This window comes from Brassica napus, chromosome C9 (assembly GCF_020379485.1).
Source record: "Brassica napus cultivar Da-Ae chromosome C9, Da-Ae, whole genome shotgun sequence".
Lineage (NCBI taxonomy): Eukaryota > Viridiplantae > Streptophyta > Magnoliopsida > Brassicales > Brassicaceae > Brassica > Brassica napus.
Genome location: NC_063452.1, coordinates 5,191,242 through 5,205,975, shown reverse-complemented (window position 1 = coordinate 5,205,975; position 14,734 = coordinate 5,191,242).

The window sequence follows — 14,734 nt, the reverse complement described above, 5'->3', positions numbered from 1 at the left end:
ACATAGTCGGGTTGAGTTTCAATCAAAATAAAAAGTTTTTAAAGCTGAAATAAATAAACTGCATCAAGTTGACGAATCGGTTGACCCCCAATTTACAAAAATATATTCATATTTTATATTTTCTAGAACAAATAATTTGTAGGTTTTATGCGCAAAGGAACAAGCTCACTGGGGAATGATGTCCCCAGGACCCCAGCGAGAGAGACATAAACCGGCGAAGGAAGGAGAGTTACAGAACCAGTTTGTCTGATGCAAGAGCAGGATGTTCCTGAGTGGGCATATACCCCACAGAACCAAGATAACAAGTCGAACAGCGCAAAATACCATTCTGGGAGTGTCACAGGTAAGCGAAAACGTAAAGAAAAACGTAAGAAGATTGAAAGATCTGTTAAATTTCTTCTTTGGTCATTGTTACGTTTGATCTTGTTTGGAAGCAAAGCGACATTTGAGAAGGTTAAACCAAAAAGAACCGCCTATTTTTTTTTCTCTGCTTTTAAAAACAGAGGAAAGATCAAGAAAACCTTCTTCCAACGATGTCTTCCACCATCTTCTCCAGCAAGAAACCACAAGAATGAAGTTTCTTTGTAAGCATCTCTGGTCTGATTTGATTATTTTCTCCGGATATGTATTGGTATGAAGTTTCTTTTCTCTTTCTGTTTGTGAAGAGAAAATGCTGGACTATTAGCACTGACAAGAGTTGGTAGTAGAAGGGTTGTTCAGATAGCTTCTGGCTTCATGATCTTCTTCTCTATTCTTGGTTAAGTTTTAAGTTCAATTATATTTTCAAAATGCTTTTGTTTAAAGTTGTATCTTTACTGATGATCTATTATATGTTAATGCAGGAAAATTTGGAGCTGTGTTTGCGTCAATCCCAGCACCTATAATAGCTGCTTTGTACTGTCTCTTCTTTGCCTACGTAGGAGCTGGAGGATTGAGTTTTCTTCAGTTCTGCAACTTAAACAGCTTCAGGACTAAGTTCATCTTAGGCTTCTCCTTCCTCAGCTTGTCGTGTAGATCATTTGGTAGGGTCACATATATTAGGAATAAATGTGATAGGGCCATTAATCAATTAGACTATTTAAGTGGTCACTATTGTGAATAAGGTAAAGACTTGGGCATAAGTGTTATGAAATATTTATATGTGGATACCTTAAGTAATTTCTAATTTAACGAATGGCTAAACTGGAAATTAATTCTCTAGTTTAAGTAATTGCTTTGGAAGATCAATTTCCTAATTTCAGATTTTTAAGCTATGTATACATCAGGTATGCTTCCGCTTATGTCTATTCAATCAGAGAATCATATGGTTAAAAGATTCATATTGATGAATCATAAAGTGAATTAAATCTAACAATTGATATGAGAGCACCATATTGATTTTTTGTTTGGATCTAAAGGAAATTCGAATTTATTTAAAGTTTATAATATAAATTCGGATTTTATTATTGTAAATATTAGATTATTGAATCTGATTTTTCCCTAAGGTTTTAGATAAACTAGGTGCATAGTCTCCGCGCAAGCGCGGAGTCGGCTACATTATAGGTGTATTGTATAGTTTTGTTTACGGGATTTTATTGTTTTTTTGTCTATAATGTGATTGATGAGACTTTGGATATTACATAGGTTGATGAGTTTGATATAAGAATGAACGACGAAGTCATATGTTGATATTTTTATATCTTATATGTTCAAAGTTGAGGGTGATGGAACTTGTTAGTGTTTACTTAGGTAGTTGTTTGTATATAAATCAAATAGTGCATGGAAAAAGATAATAAATTTGGATTTAAAATGTTAGGGTTTCAAAATAATTGGACCTTGAATCTGTGGTTTAGTCTAATACTGAAAAAACTGTTAGGACTTCAACTCCTTTTTTTCTCTATGTCGGGAATGTGGGCACTAATTTCCCGATTCATGTAGGTAAAATTGTTTCTTAGTTTGTGAGATTGAAAAGCGTAGATTGATTTTAAGCATGATTGATGAGAGGTTTACTTGCATCAGCTTCGTCTGCCGTGGGTGTTGAGTTTCGTCGGCGCCAGATGTTAGACATGCAAGAGAGAAGATCTGAATATGTTAATTTCGTGTTTTGTTTTTTCTTCTCTCGTGTTTTGTGGGTTCCACTCTTTGCTCAGGCTGTACAAAAGATGAAGTCTGGCTAGACCGTCTCACTTCCCTGAAGTATTCCCTTGATTAACCTCCCACCAACATCTATCTTCTGATTCTGTCTTGAAGTCGAGGAGCTTCCAGAAAAATTAGCTTCCATCTGCTGTTCCGCTTGGAATAGAGAGTTCTGAAATGCCGCATAAAAAACATATTGGCAAATAACTAATGATTGTCAACAACTATCACTATACTAAATAGAAAATAAATCAAGGTTTTTTGTTCTGCACAAACTAAAATCTTACAACAGGGTTGTCACGGTCTTTTTTCAGGAGCAAGATCTTTTTCTTCCCGGAAACCATAGTCAATGCAATTCTTGGGAGAAAGCTATCCATGACAGAGGCTAAAGTTGCGTAGATGAAAAAATAGATCAGAAACACAATAGATTTTTTCAGATAAGGAAAATATGAGATAAGTTGTTGACTAATTACCAGTTTCAGTTGTTGGTATGTCATTCCACTTGAATTTGCCTGATTGTAATCTTGCTTGGAGCTGCCAAATATGCTATGTTTACCAATTTCTATGTTTGTGTTCGCAATCACTTGGAGCACCTAGCAACCTCAAAACGATCGACTTTCACAATGGAATCTGCTTTCAAAGATGGCATGTAATGATTAGCACGTCCGACGGGAGTAAACCCATGAATCACGGAATCTGCAAATAGTATTATCCAACAAAGAATCAGGAAATAAATTAAAACAATTATGTTAAATAAGTGTGATAGATCGAAGATTAACTTACCTTTTCATCGAGGAAAAGAACCGTGATTCCCACAAACTCCCTGTCTTTCTTGAAGTTCAGGGAATCCCAGAAGCGGAGGAAGCCAGAGGCTATGCTCTGACTACTAAGACCAAGATAGAGAGACTCGAAGGTTGAGTGACGGACGCCGGGACGCCGGTTTGACGAACTGGAGAGGCAGAGAAAAACATTTTCTAGAAGATGGTTAAAGCTAAGAGGAATCAATGAGTTTTGTGGAGATGCAGATTGGGTTCATCAAAGATGAGAATCATATATATATGGTTTACAGAGGGGCTACAAATCAGGAACATTCATGATCAAGCGATTTAAGATGGGGACATGAAGAGTTCACCAGTGAAAAAATAGATTACGAATATACACACGGCGCAACTCTGTAACTCAGACTTGTTTGAGACAATGATGAAAAGAACCCATATTAAACTACAACAGTTTACAATATAGGAAAACCATAATTGTTGCAAACTTAAGTTTTTTTCATATAACGTGATGAATCCCATTTAAAAATGAAATCCATAACACACTTGTAGGTCCGACCCTCAGAGGTCAGAGGAAGCCGAAGAAGCAAGGGCTTTCGACCTTCATAAATATATATTAGGTTCGGCCATCAATGTACAAATGTATCAGTTAGCTTAGTGGTATAAATGTTGGTGTTTATATCTCAATAACCCGGGTTCGAGCCATGGGCTTGACGCTTTTTTACACTTTTTAAAAGTGGAGCCCACAAAACGATGACGTGGCGCGCTGAGGAGTGAGCAAAAACTGATCTATTATAATATAGATTGAATATTCTGAGATCTGTGTTAGATCTGAATTTTTTGGGCATGTTTAGATCTAGATCTTTGGTTGTTATCTAGTGAAAAACATTTAAATTCAGATCTAAATAAAGTTTATGGATTTAGTTCTGGAAAAATATTGTCCATAAGGTTATAATGGTTTTCTGAGAATTTTGTTGAAAATTTTCGGAATTTTTGGAGGAACAATTTTTTCCAGATCTGTTCTCAGATCCGTTTTTGGGGTATTGGTGGCTGAGAAAACATGTTTGAGGTTAACCTGTTTAATTCGTGGTGGTCTATTTTGTTATTTGGCTCATATTCAGTTTCTGATTTAATTAATTAATCTGGGTCTGCGAATTCAATTATTCTGACCACTTTGGAACAAACTTTAAGTCAGGTCCGTCCAGCTTTTAATTAAGTTAAAAAGGGCGCATAAAGTGGGTTTCAAACCCAGGTCGTGTTGAAAGGCTGGCGCTTACTCTGGTGTCTCCAACCACAAAACCCACAAACTTCTACTTAATGTCTGCGCAAGAATAAAATTCAGTTTTAAATCAATTAATAAATTTGATTATGCATCTTTAATAATTTAAACTAGATTTTTTAACCACGCTACGCGCGGATAAGATATTATATGCATTTCTCAATTCTAAAAAAAATATATAATATTATATTACATTATTTAAAGAATATAAAATAAGACTACATAACATAAATATATTTTAAAAATTTTCTTTGTGGAAATCATTATGTTGTTTTATTGTTGTACTTGATTCACATATTTGCATAGATATTTCTGATAGATGAATAACTATATTTTTATTATTAGTAAATAATATATATTTATTATATAATATAAGAAAAATAAAATTATATACTTTTTAAACTAACTTATCTCATGTTGGAGACTCGGTTATAGACATATCATATTCGAAAGAGACATTTTACAGTTATCAATCTTCTTAACAATCAAGAAACAAATCTGAATATCAAAACAATATCTCATACGATCTCTTTGTGGAATAACTGCTCAGGAGAAATTGAATTTAGGCATCAAAAAGGACTGGAAATGGATGTGCAGATGTATTATCTAAGTCAGCTTTACAAAGTACTATTCATTGTTCATATATCATTTATGTCCATCCTATTTTTTTTGTACATCATTTCTTAAACATCTTGAAATAACTGATGCTTATTAATAATAAACTTTTGGCTGGCAAAAAAATCAAATTTATCTAATTATCGCTTAATTTGTCTAACTGATATATGTATTTCTCAACATAAAGGCGGATCGCTTGGCACGTAGTGCTCGGACACAACCGTCTTTCGTCGTACACATGGATGCGGAGTTACCACATTGGTTTACAGAGTCTATATGAGTCTGTAAATTTTCTTGCTGTCAAAAAAAAAAAAAAAAAAAAAAAAAAAAAAGATATATGTATTTCTCAATTCTAAAAAAAAAATAATGTATAATATTTTATTACATTATTTAAAGAATATAAAATAAGACTACATAACATAAATATATTTTTAAAATTTTCTATGTGGAAATCATTATGTTGTTTGATTGTTGTACTTAATTCACATATTCACATAGATATTTGTGATAGATGAATAACTATATTTTTATTATCAGTAAATAATATATATTTATTATATAATATAAGAAAAATGAAATTACTTACTTACTTTTTTTTTTTTTTTTTTTTTTTTTTTTTTTTGAATAAATGTTAAATTTAATTCAGAAAAAACTTTTTTACATCAAGTGTGCTACTTTTGTTTCCCTACAAGACAATAGATTTCATATAACTATCTATTTAAATCATGTGTGTGGCTGTGCACCAAACCATGTGATTAGACCTTCCTCAAAGTAATCCCCCCTTCCTTTTTGTGATAGAAGTTTCAGTCTTATGAATTTATCCACAATCTTTATCAATGTAGTCTCATCTCTCAGCTTCTCCCCATGCCTGCGTGCATTCCTCTCCCACCAAACTGTATGCATTGTGGCTTGCAGAGCATAACGAAGAATGAAAGTCTTAATGGGTGTCAGCCATGACTTCGAAACCATAACTATCAGTTCACTCCAATTCGCAGTAAAATCCTCAGACATCAATCCTTCCACCAGTTTTCTCCAAACCATCCCAGAATATCGACATCCAAAGAAGAGGTGAGCATATGACTCCGGCGCTTCATTACATAGAGTGCAAGTTGTATTTATAGATCCATTCCACTGCTGCATCCTGTTAGTAGTCTGCAATCTCTCCTTCAGAGTTAACCACATGATGAAAGCATATTTAGGAGTAGATTGCGAAAACCAGACAGCCTTATGCCACACACAAACAGGCTTCTTGCTTCGAATCTGATCCCATGTCTTGCTTGTCGAAAACATGTTTCTATATTTTCCTTCAGCATGTTTCCATAATACAATATCTTCCTCACGATCATCACCAAGCTTTCTTATCTCATCTTCTATCTGATTCAGAATGTCTACTCTATGATTCCTCCTTCTTCTATTTCTCTTTGCCTCTGCAACAGAGTAATAATCAGGGACACCTAATTCGAGTGGTCCTCTGTCTCCAAGTGTTTCTTTTAGATCATCAAATCTGGACCATCTGTCATACCAAAAAGATGTGCATTCTCCGTTTCTCACTTCTTTTCGAATAAACAGCTTTGCAAGGCCTCTAAGCTTTAGTAGCTTCCTCCAGACCCAGGATCCAGAGCTTGTGTTTTCTTTAACTGACCAGAATGAGCTTTTCCGAATCAGGTAGCATTGAACCCAGCGAACCCACAGCGACTTCTCTGCCATTAGTCTCCATATCAGCTTCAAACCGTAAACTTTATTTAACTCCTTCAAAGGCCTAAGACCCAAACCACCTTCTTCTTTTGGGAAACAGATATCCTTCCAACTAACCTTCGCCTTTGTTGTTTTGAGATCCGGGCCAGACCAAAGAAATGCAGAGCATAACCTTTCCACCTCCCTTAAACAGCTTCCTGGTAGCCTGAATGCTGCCATCCAGAAGTTAGCAAGACTTGTTATAACAGATTTTATGAGCTGCAAACGACCTGCATGTGAGAGAAGTCTCCCTGTCCAAGAACTCATTCTTTTTCTCACTTTTTCAACCAGTGGGAGATAGTCACTTACTGTCATACGCTTGGTGAGAAGGGGTAGGCCTAAATATCTGACTGGAAGGCTTCCGGATGAGAAGGGAAAGGTAGCTATAATATCCGCCTTAGTACTCTCATTTATCCCTGCAGTGTATAAGGTGGACTTTTCCAAGCTTATTTTCAGACCCGAGCAACTCTCAAACTCCTTAAACACCTTGAGAACTTCTTCTATTGATCTCTTTGTTCCATCAGTAAATACCAGCAGGTCATCTGCAAAGCATAGATGCGACAGGAGGATGTTTTTGCATCTAGGATGATAACCAATCTGCTTCCTTTCCACTGCTCTGTTCAGCATACAAGACAGCACATTTATGCAAATGACAAACAAATATGGTGATAAAGCACACCCCTGCCTGAGCCCTCTTTTACTCTGAAAAAACCCCGCGAGCTCTCCATTAACCTGAACCGAGAATGAAGCCGTACAGACGCATAATTTGATCCAATGTATGAATTCCTCAGGCATGTTCAGGGCTCCCAATGTATTCAATAGAAACTGCCAGTTCACTGAATCAAAGGCTTTTGCAATATCTATCTTTATTGCGCAGCGAGGAGAAACATCTTCTTTGTGGTAATCTTTGACTATCTCCGTTGCCAACAACAAATTTTCAACCAAAAGCCTATCTTTTATGAACGCAGATTGATTGTAAGATATACACTGTGGTAATGTACCTTTCAGTCTGTTAGCGATGATTTTGGAGATCACTTTGTATAGCACATTGCAGCATGAGATCGGTCTATAATCTCGCATTTCTTGAGCTCTGTCCTTCTTAGGTATCAGTGCCAGTATTGTTGCATTTAAACCCTTAGGTAGAAATCCCTTACTGAAGAAGGACTGAACTGCAATGGTGAGGTCTTTTCCAATTACGCTCCATGCTGACTTAAAAAACTCACTTGTATACCCATCCGGTCCTGGAGATTTACTACTTGGCATCCTGAATACAACTTCTCTTATCTCCTCCTCTGTAACAATTCTTATAAGCCTTGCTCTTTCTTCTTCGCTACATCTGAAAGAGATAATACTCTGAAGATCCTGTACAGACTTTTCCTCTATGTCCATCGGCTCATACGTAAGGAATTCTTTAAAGAATCTTTCTGCTTCTTTCTTTACCTCTTCTTGATTAGAGACCGTTCTTCCATCAGGGCATATTATCTCTCGGATCGTGTTCCTTATTTCTCTTATCTTCACTGCATTGTGAAAAGCTTTGTTGTTTTTATCTCCAACCTGCAACCAATGTAATTTCGACCTCTGTTTCAACACCTTCTCTTCAATATCCGAAATTCTCTGCCATCTTACTGCTGCTTCATGCTCTGCGTGAACATTTTCCGGTGTAGGAGCTTCAATCAGATTTTCCTGCTTCTTACATAGGTCTCTAAATGCTTCTTTCACCTTCTTAGTAAGTGCTCCCAATTTATTTTTACTTAGAGATCGAATGTGAGGCTTCAATCCTTTGAGGTATTTCGAGAATCTGAAAAGAGCCGAAGTTGACTGAAACAGAGGTTGATTATCCCTCCAATAGCTCGCAATTATCTCCTTAAATTCTGGTGTCTCAGCTATCACATTGGTGAATTTAAATGGCTTCCTTTTACTTACTACTTCCACCTCCAACTGAAACCTTCCCCGCAAATGATCTGATACTCCTCCAGCTTCAAAAACTCCATAGGCCTGCGTACGTTTATGAAGCCACGTTTCATTCACTAATATTCGATCAAGCTTCTTACTGATTGTACCTTCATCTCTTTTATTACTCCAAGTGAACTTCGGACCCTGAAATCCCATATCCAGAAGTCTGCAATGCTGAATTACATTCTCAAAATCTCTCATTCCCACAGTCATTATATCTCCATCCTGATGACTTGAATGTTCTTCCCCGTCCAGCACCTCATTAAAGTCACCCATTATGATCCATTCTCTATTTCTGAACCTCCTTGAATTATGATGATCCTTGATATCTTTCCATAACTCTTTTCTTTTTTCTGCAGTATTTTCAGCATATACAAAAGAGCAGAAAAATTCCTCCTCTGCTTCCTCTAACAGAACGGACATTGTTATTATTTGATCTGACTTAAACACCGGCGTCATTCTAACCCGAGGACTCCAAACCACCCAGATTCTTCCCTTCCTGTTAAACTCGTAATTATTTACAGCCGACCACCCTTTAAACACTGAAGAAATGATTTTTCCTGATTTACTCTCCTTAACTCTTGTTTCCAGGAGACCCCCAAACAGTAAGCCTTTATCTTGAATCCACTTATCAACAACTCGATGTTTCGACTGCTTGTTGAACCCACGAACATTCCAAAAGAACCCTGTCATTTGTAAGAATTTTTGTTTCGCTTCCCCATATTACCAGTTGTCTCTGGAACAACTCGATGCATCGTTTTTGATCTTCTCGGTAAGGAGGGTCTGATCTTGGATGCACTTGCCAAATCAGGCCAATCTTCTTGAGTAACCGGAATTCCCGCAATGCCCTGATTCTGACTTTCTGCTTCCTTATTTTCCTTCTCTCCCTCTACCTCACCCTTGTTTTCATCAGCAATTCCTCTCTCTTCTATAGCCTCTGCTTCCTTTTCTTTGATTATACTCACATTTTCCTCTACTATCTCTTTAACGACACTTAGTATCTCCTCACTTTCTACTTCAATTATCGAATCCCCCTTTTCATCCACCTCCAAAAGATTTGAAAATCGAGAGGGAGTTAGTATCTTTACTTGACCAAACTTCAGATTTGAATTTCTACTAGCCTTCTCTGGAGTTACATCTTGCCAGTTCTCCACCATTTCCCCTTCTTCAATTTCGTCCTCTCTATTTATCTCCTTAGCTGCCTCTACTCTTACTTCATTACCTTCCCCACTTTCCTTTTCCTTCTCCTTGTCATTACTTCCCTCCACTACGTTATCCTTCTTCAAAGTTCCATTCTCCATGTAATCTTTCTTATTCAGAATACAAGCTTTCTCAACATGTCCCCATTTCCCGCAGGTTCGACATCGCAGTGGCAGCCAAGGATAAATGAACTCCACCAGAGATGATTTCCCATTCTTTGTGAAGTTGATTTTATCTGGCAACTCCTTCGATAGATCAACATTCACAAATATCTTCGCCAGTTTGAAGTTTGAGCAAGATGCTGTCTCTGGGTGAAGCCTAACCGGAAATCCCGCTGCACTGACAATGAAGCTCAGTCCCTGCCATGAAAACATGTTCATTGGCACATTCTTAAGATAAACCCACATTGGGATTGACTTGATTTCAGGTTTCTCCTTCAACTCATCCGGTGTCCACTTCGTCACCACCAACGGTACGCTCCCTATATTCCACATGCCTCTTTTCAAAATCCTAGCTCTCATTGTTGGATTTTGAACTTTGAACTTCATAGTTGTATCATCGACTATGTGAACATCAATCTGCTTCGATTCGCCTTGATTCCAAATCCTGTTTACAATAGCGTGTACTCTTGCTACGTGTGGTGCAGTGTCAAGAAATTTACCAATCAAGTAATCTTCCCAGAGTAGATCTACCTTTTCAATCACTTCATTTGGGATTTCTACCACCTTCCCTTCCTCCCCCTCGATTATCTCCAGATCATACTTCTTCAGGACCTTCCTCTCCTGTGCTATCTTAACCCATGAAACTCCTCCATTCACAGATCCCCCCGCAAGGTTTTCCGCTTTGTGCTTTGTTGTATCTTCCAATCTCAAACTCTCCTTATTTCCCAAATCCAAATGCTCACTTCCTAATCGATCCGATGAGTTCGCCTTCATCTCTGTCTCGTTTTGCGCCTTCTGATTACCCTTTGAACCCGTCGGAGACCTGGGTAGCCCCGGCGGGAACGCCGAATCCATGCCGTGAGAATTACTTACTTTTTAAACAAACTTGTCTTATGTTGGGGAATCGGTTATAGACATATCATATTCGAATGAGACATTTTTACAATTATCAATCTTCTTAACAATCAAGAAACAAATCTGAATATCAAAACAATTTCTCATACAATCTCTTTGTGGAATAACTGATCTGAAGAAATTGAATTTAGGCATCAAAAAGGACTCGAAATGGATGTGCAGATGTTTTATCTAAATCAGCTTTACAAAGTACTATTTATAGTTCATACTATCATTTATGTGCATCCTATTTTTTTTGTCCATCATTTCTTAAACATCTTGAAATAACTGATGCTAATTAATAATAAACTTTTGGCTGGCAAAAAAAAATCAAATTTGTCTAATTATCGCTTAATTTGTCTAACTAATATATGTATTTCTCAATTCTAAAAAAAAATGTATAATATTGTATTACATTATTTAAATAATATAAAATAAGACTACATAACATAAATATATTTTTTAAATTTTTTTCGTGGAAATCATTATGTTGTTTGATTGTTGTACTTGATTCACATATTTGCGTAGATATTTGTGATAGATGAATAACTATATTTTTATTATCAGTAAATAATATATATTTATTATATAATATAAGAAAAAGGAAATTATTTACTTTTTAAACAAACTTGTCTCATGTTGGGGACTCGGTTATATACATATCATATTCGAATGAGACATTTTTACAGTTATCAATCTTCTTAACAGTCAAGAAACAAATATGAATATCAAAAAAATATCACATACGATCTCTTTATGGAATAATTGCTACGATAAAATTGAATTTAGGCATAAAAAAGACTGGAAATATATGTACAGATGTGTTATCTAAGCCAGCTTTACAAAGTACTATTCATAGTTCATATATCATTTATGTCCATCCTATTTTTTTGTCCATCCTTTCTTAAACATCTTGAAATTAGTGATGCTAACTAATAATAAACTTTTGGCTCGCAAAAATAATCAAATTTGTCTAATTATTGCTTAATTTGTCTAACTGATATATATGTATTTCTCAATTCTAAAAAAAATAATGTATAATATTGTATTATATTATTTAAAGAATATAAAATAAGACTACATAACATAAATATATTTTTTAAATTTTTTTCGTGGAAATCATTATGTTGTTTGATTGTTGTACTTGATTCACATATTTGCATTGATATTTGTGATAAATGAATAACTATATTTTTATTATTAGTAAATAATATATATTTATTATATAATATAAGAAAAATGAAATTATTTACTTTAAAAAAAAAATTGTCTCATGTTGGAAACTCAGTTATAGACATATCATATTCGAAGGAGACATTTTTACAGTTATCAATCTTCTTAACAGTCAAAAAACAAATCTGAATATCAAAAAAATATCTCATACGATCTCTTTATGGAATAACTGCTCTGAAAAAATTGAATTTAAGCATAAAAAAGGACTGGAAATGGATGTGGAGATGTGTTATTTAAGTCAGATTTACAAAGTACTATTTATAGTTCATATATCATTTATATCCATCCTATTTTTTTGTCCATCCCTTCTTAAACATCTTGAAATAACTCATGCTAATTAATAATAAACTTTTGGCTGGCAAAAAAATCAATTTTGTCTAATTATCGCTTAAATATTTTATTAATATTGTCTAAGAAGATTTCAAGTGACATCATAGTTTAGTTTTTATTAGATTTTTTGTTAATTTTTAGAGTTTTTTGTATTTAAGATTGTTTTTCCATATTAGGCTTCTATTTCTTTCACAGAATTGATATATATATATATGTCATAAAAATTATCATCAAATTAGTTTTACTTATTTATTATTTTGTTTTTAATGAAAATATACTTTTTAAATAATTTAATTTAAAATAAAATTATATAGTAATTTGTTGTATTCAAACAATTTGATTGATTTAATTAATTTGCTTTGGTGGATAACTTAAAAAGTTTTTGTATGAATCGGGGAAAGCAAATTTATGTTATTATATTATATTTATTTGTGTATATAGAATCTATATATAATGCTAGTGTAATAAGGAAAAACCATTATTTTTTTGTAACTTGAAAAAGATACATTATTACAATTTAAAATTAATCAAAATTGAATAAAATGGTTATTAAATATTTGTAAATCTAATTGTTTTTTTATCTTGTTTAGTTGGATTCATGAGAAGAAATCGATAGGTTAAACAAATGTTTCAAAATTTGTTGTATTATTGTTTTGTCTATAAATTACAAAATTTATTGAATTGATATATTTAATTATTGCACTCTTAAATAATATTTAATTAAGACATTAGAGAACTATGTTTTGAGTTGTTTTGTCAAAATTATACAAAAATCTATGCTTTTTTCATATTTGTCACGAAAATTTATATGTTAAACTTATTTTTACAAAATTCTTAACTTTGTCACGTAAAACAAAAATCTATGTTTTTTCATATTTGACAATGTTCTCACACTTTCAAAGAATATATTAGCTTAGTCACTTACTTATTTTTTTTTTACAAAACAAAGTATCGGAGTCTTGAAAGTTGAATTCGTATTATTGTAATTGTGCATAAGAGTTTGTGATTACATAATTAGTGATTCTTGTATATGTGTCCAAGAAAGTTTCAATGGCTTAGTGGTAACTGACATATATTTATGTCATACTAACCCAGGTTCGATCATTTCCTTTGCATTGTTTTTTTCATTTTTTACGAAAAATAAATGAGATGACGTGGAAACTTCGGGTTGTCTGATTGGTTGATTTTTCTATCCTACGTGAACACCCTCTCCACGGCTTATATCCCCCTTTTAGTCACTTACTTATTTTTTTTTTACAAAACAAAGTATCGGAGTCTTGAAAGTTGAATTCATATTATTGTAATTGTACATAAGAGTTTGTGATTACATAATTAGTGATTCTTGTATATGTGTCCAATAAAGTTTCAATGGCTTAGTGGTAACTGCCCTATATTTATGTCTTACTAACCCGGATTCGATCATTTCCTTCGCATTGTTTTTTCATTTTTTACAAAAAATAAATGAGATGACGTGGAAACTTCGAGTTCTCTGATTGGTTGATTTTTCTATCCAACGTGGACACCCTACCCTCTCTATGGCTTATATCCCCCTTTTAGTATTGATATATCATTTATATCCATCCTATTTTTTTGTCCATCCTTTCTTAAACATCTTAAAATAACTTATGCTAATTAATAATAAACTTTTGGCTGACAAAAAAATCAAATTTGTCTAATTATCGCTTAAATATTTTATTAATATTGTCTAAGAAGATTTCAAGTGATATCATAGTTTAGTTTTTATTAGTTTTTTTGTTAATTTTTAGAGTTTTTGGTATTTAAGATTTTTTTTCCATATTAAGCTTCTATTTCTTTCATAGAATTGATATATATATATATATATATATATATATATGTCATAAAAATTATCATCAAATCAGTTTTACTTATTTATTATTTTGTTTTTAATGAAAATATACTTTTTAAATAATTTAATTTAAAATAAAATTATATATTAATTTGCTGTATTCAAACAATTTGATTGATTTAATTAATTTGTTTTGGTGGATAACTTAAAAAATTTTCGTATGAATCGAGGAAAGCAAGTTTATGTTGTTATATTATATTTATTTGTGTATATAGAATCTATATATAATGCTAGTGTAATAAAAAACATTAATTTTTTGTAACTTGAAAAAGATACATTATTACAATTTAAAATTAATAAAAATTGAATAAAATGGTAATTAAATATTTGTAAATCTAATTGTTTTTTATCTTGTTTAGTTGGCTTCATGAGAAGAAATCGATAGGTTAAACAAATGTTTCAAAATTTGTTGTATTATTGTTTTATCTATAAATTACAAAATTTATTGAATTGATATATTTAATTATTTCACTCTTAAATAATATTTTATTAAGACATTAGAGAACTATGTTTTGAGTTGTTTTGTCAAAATTATACAAAAATCTATGCTTTTTCATATTTGTCACGAAAATTTATA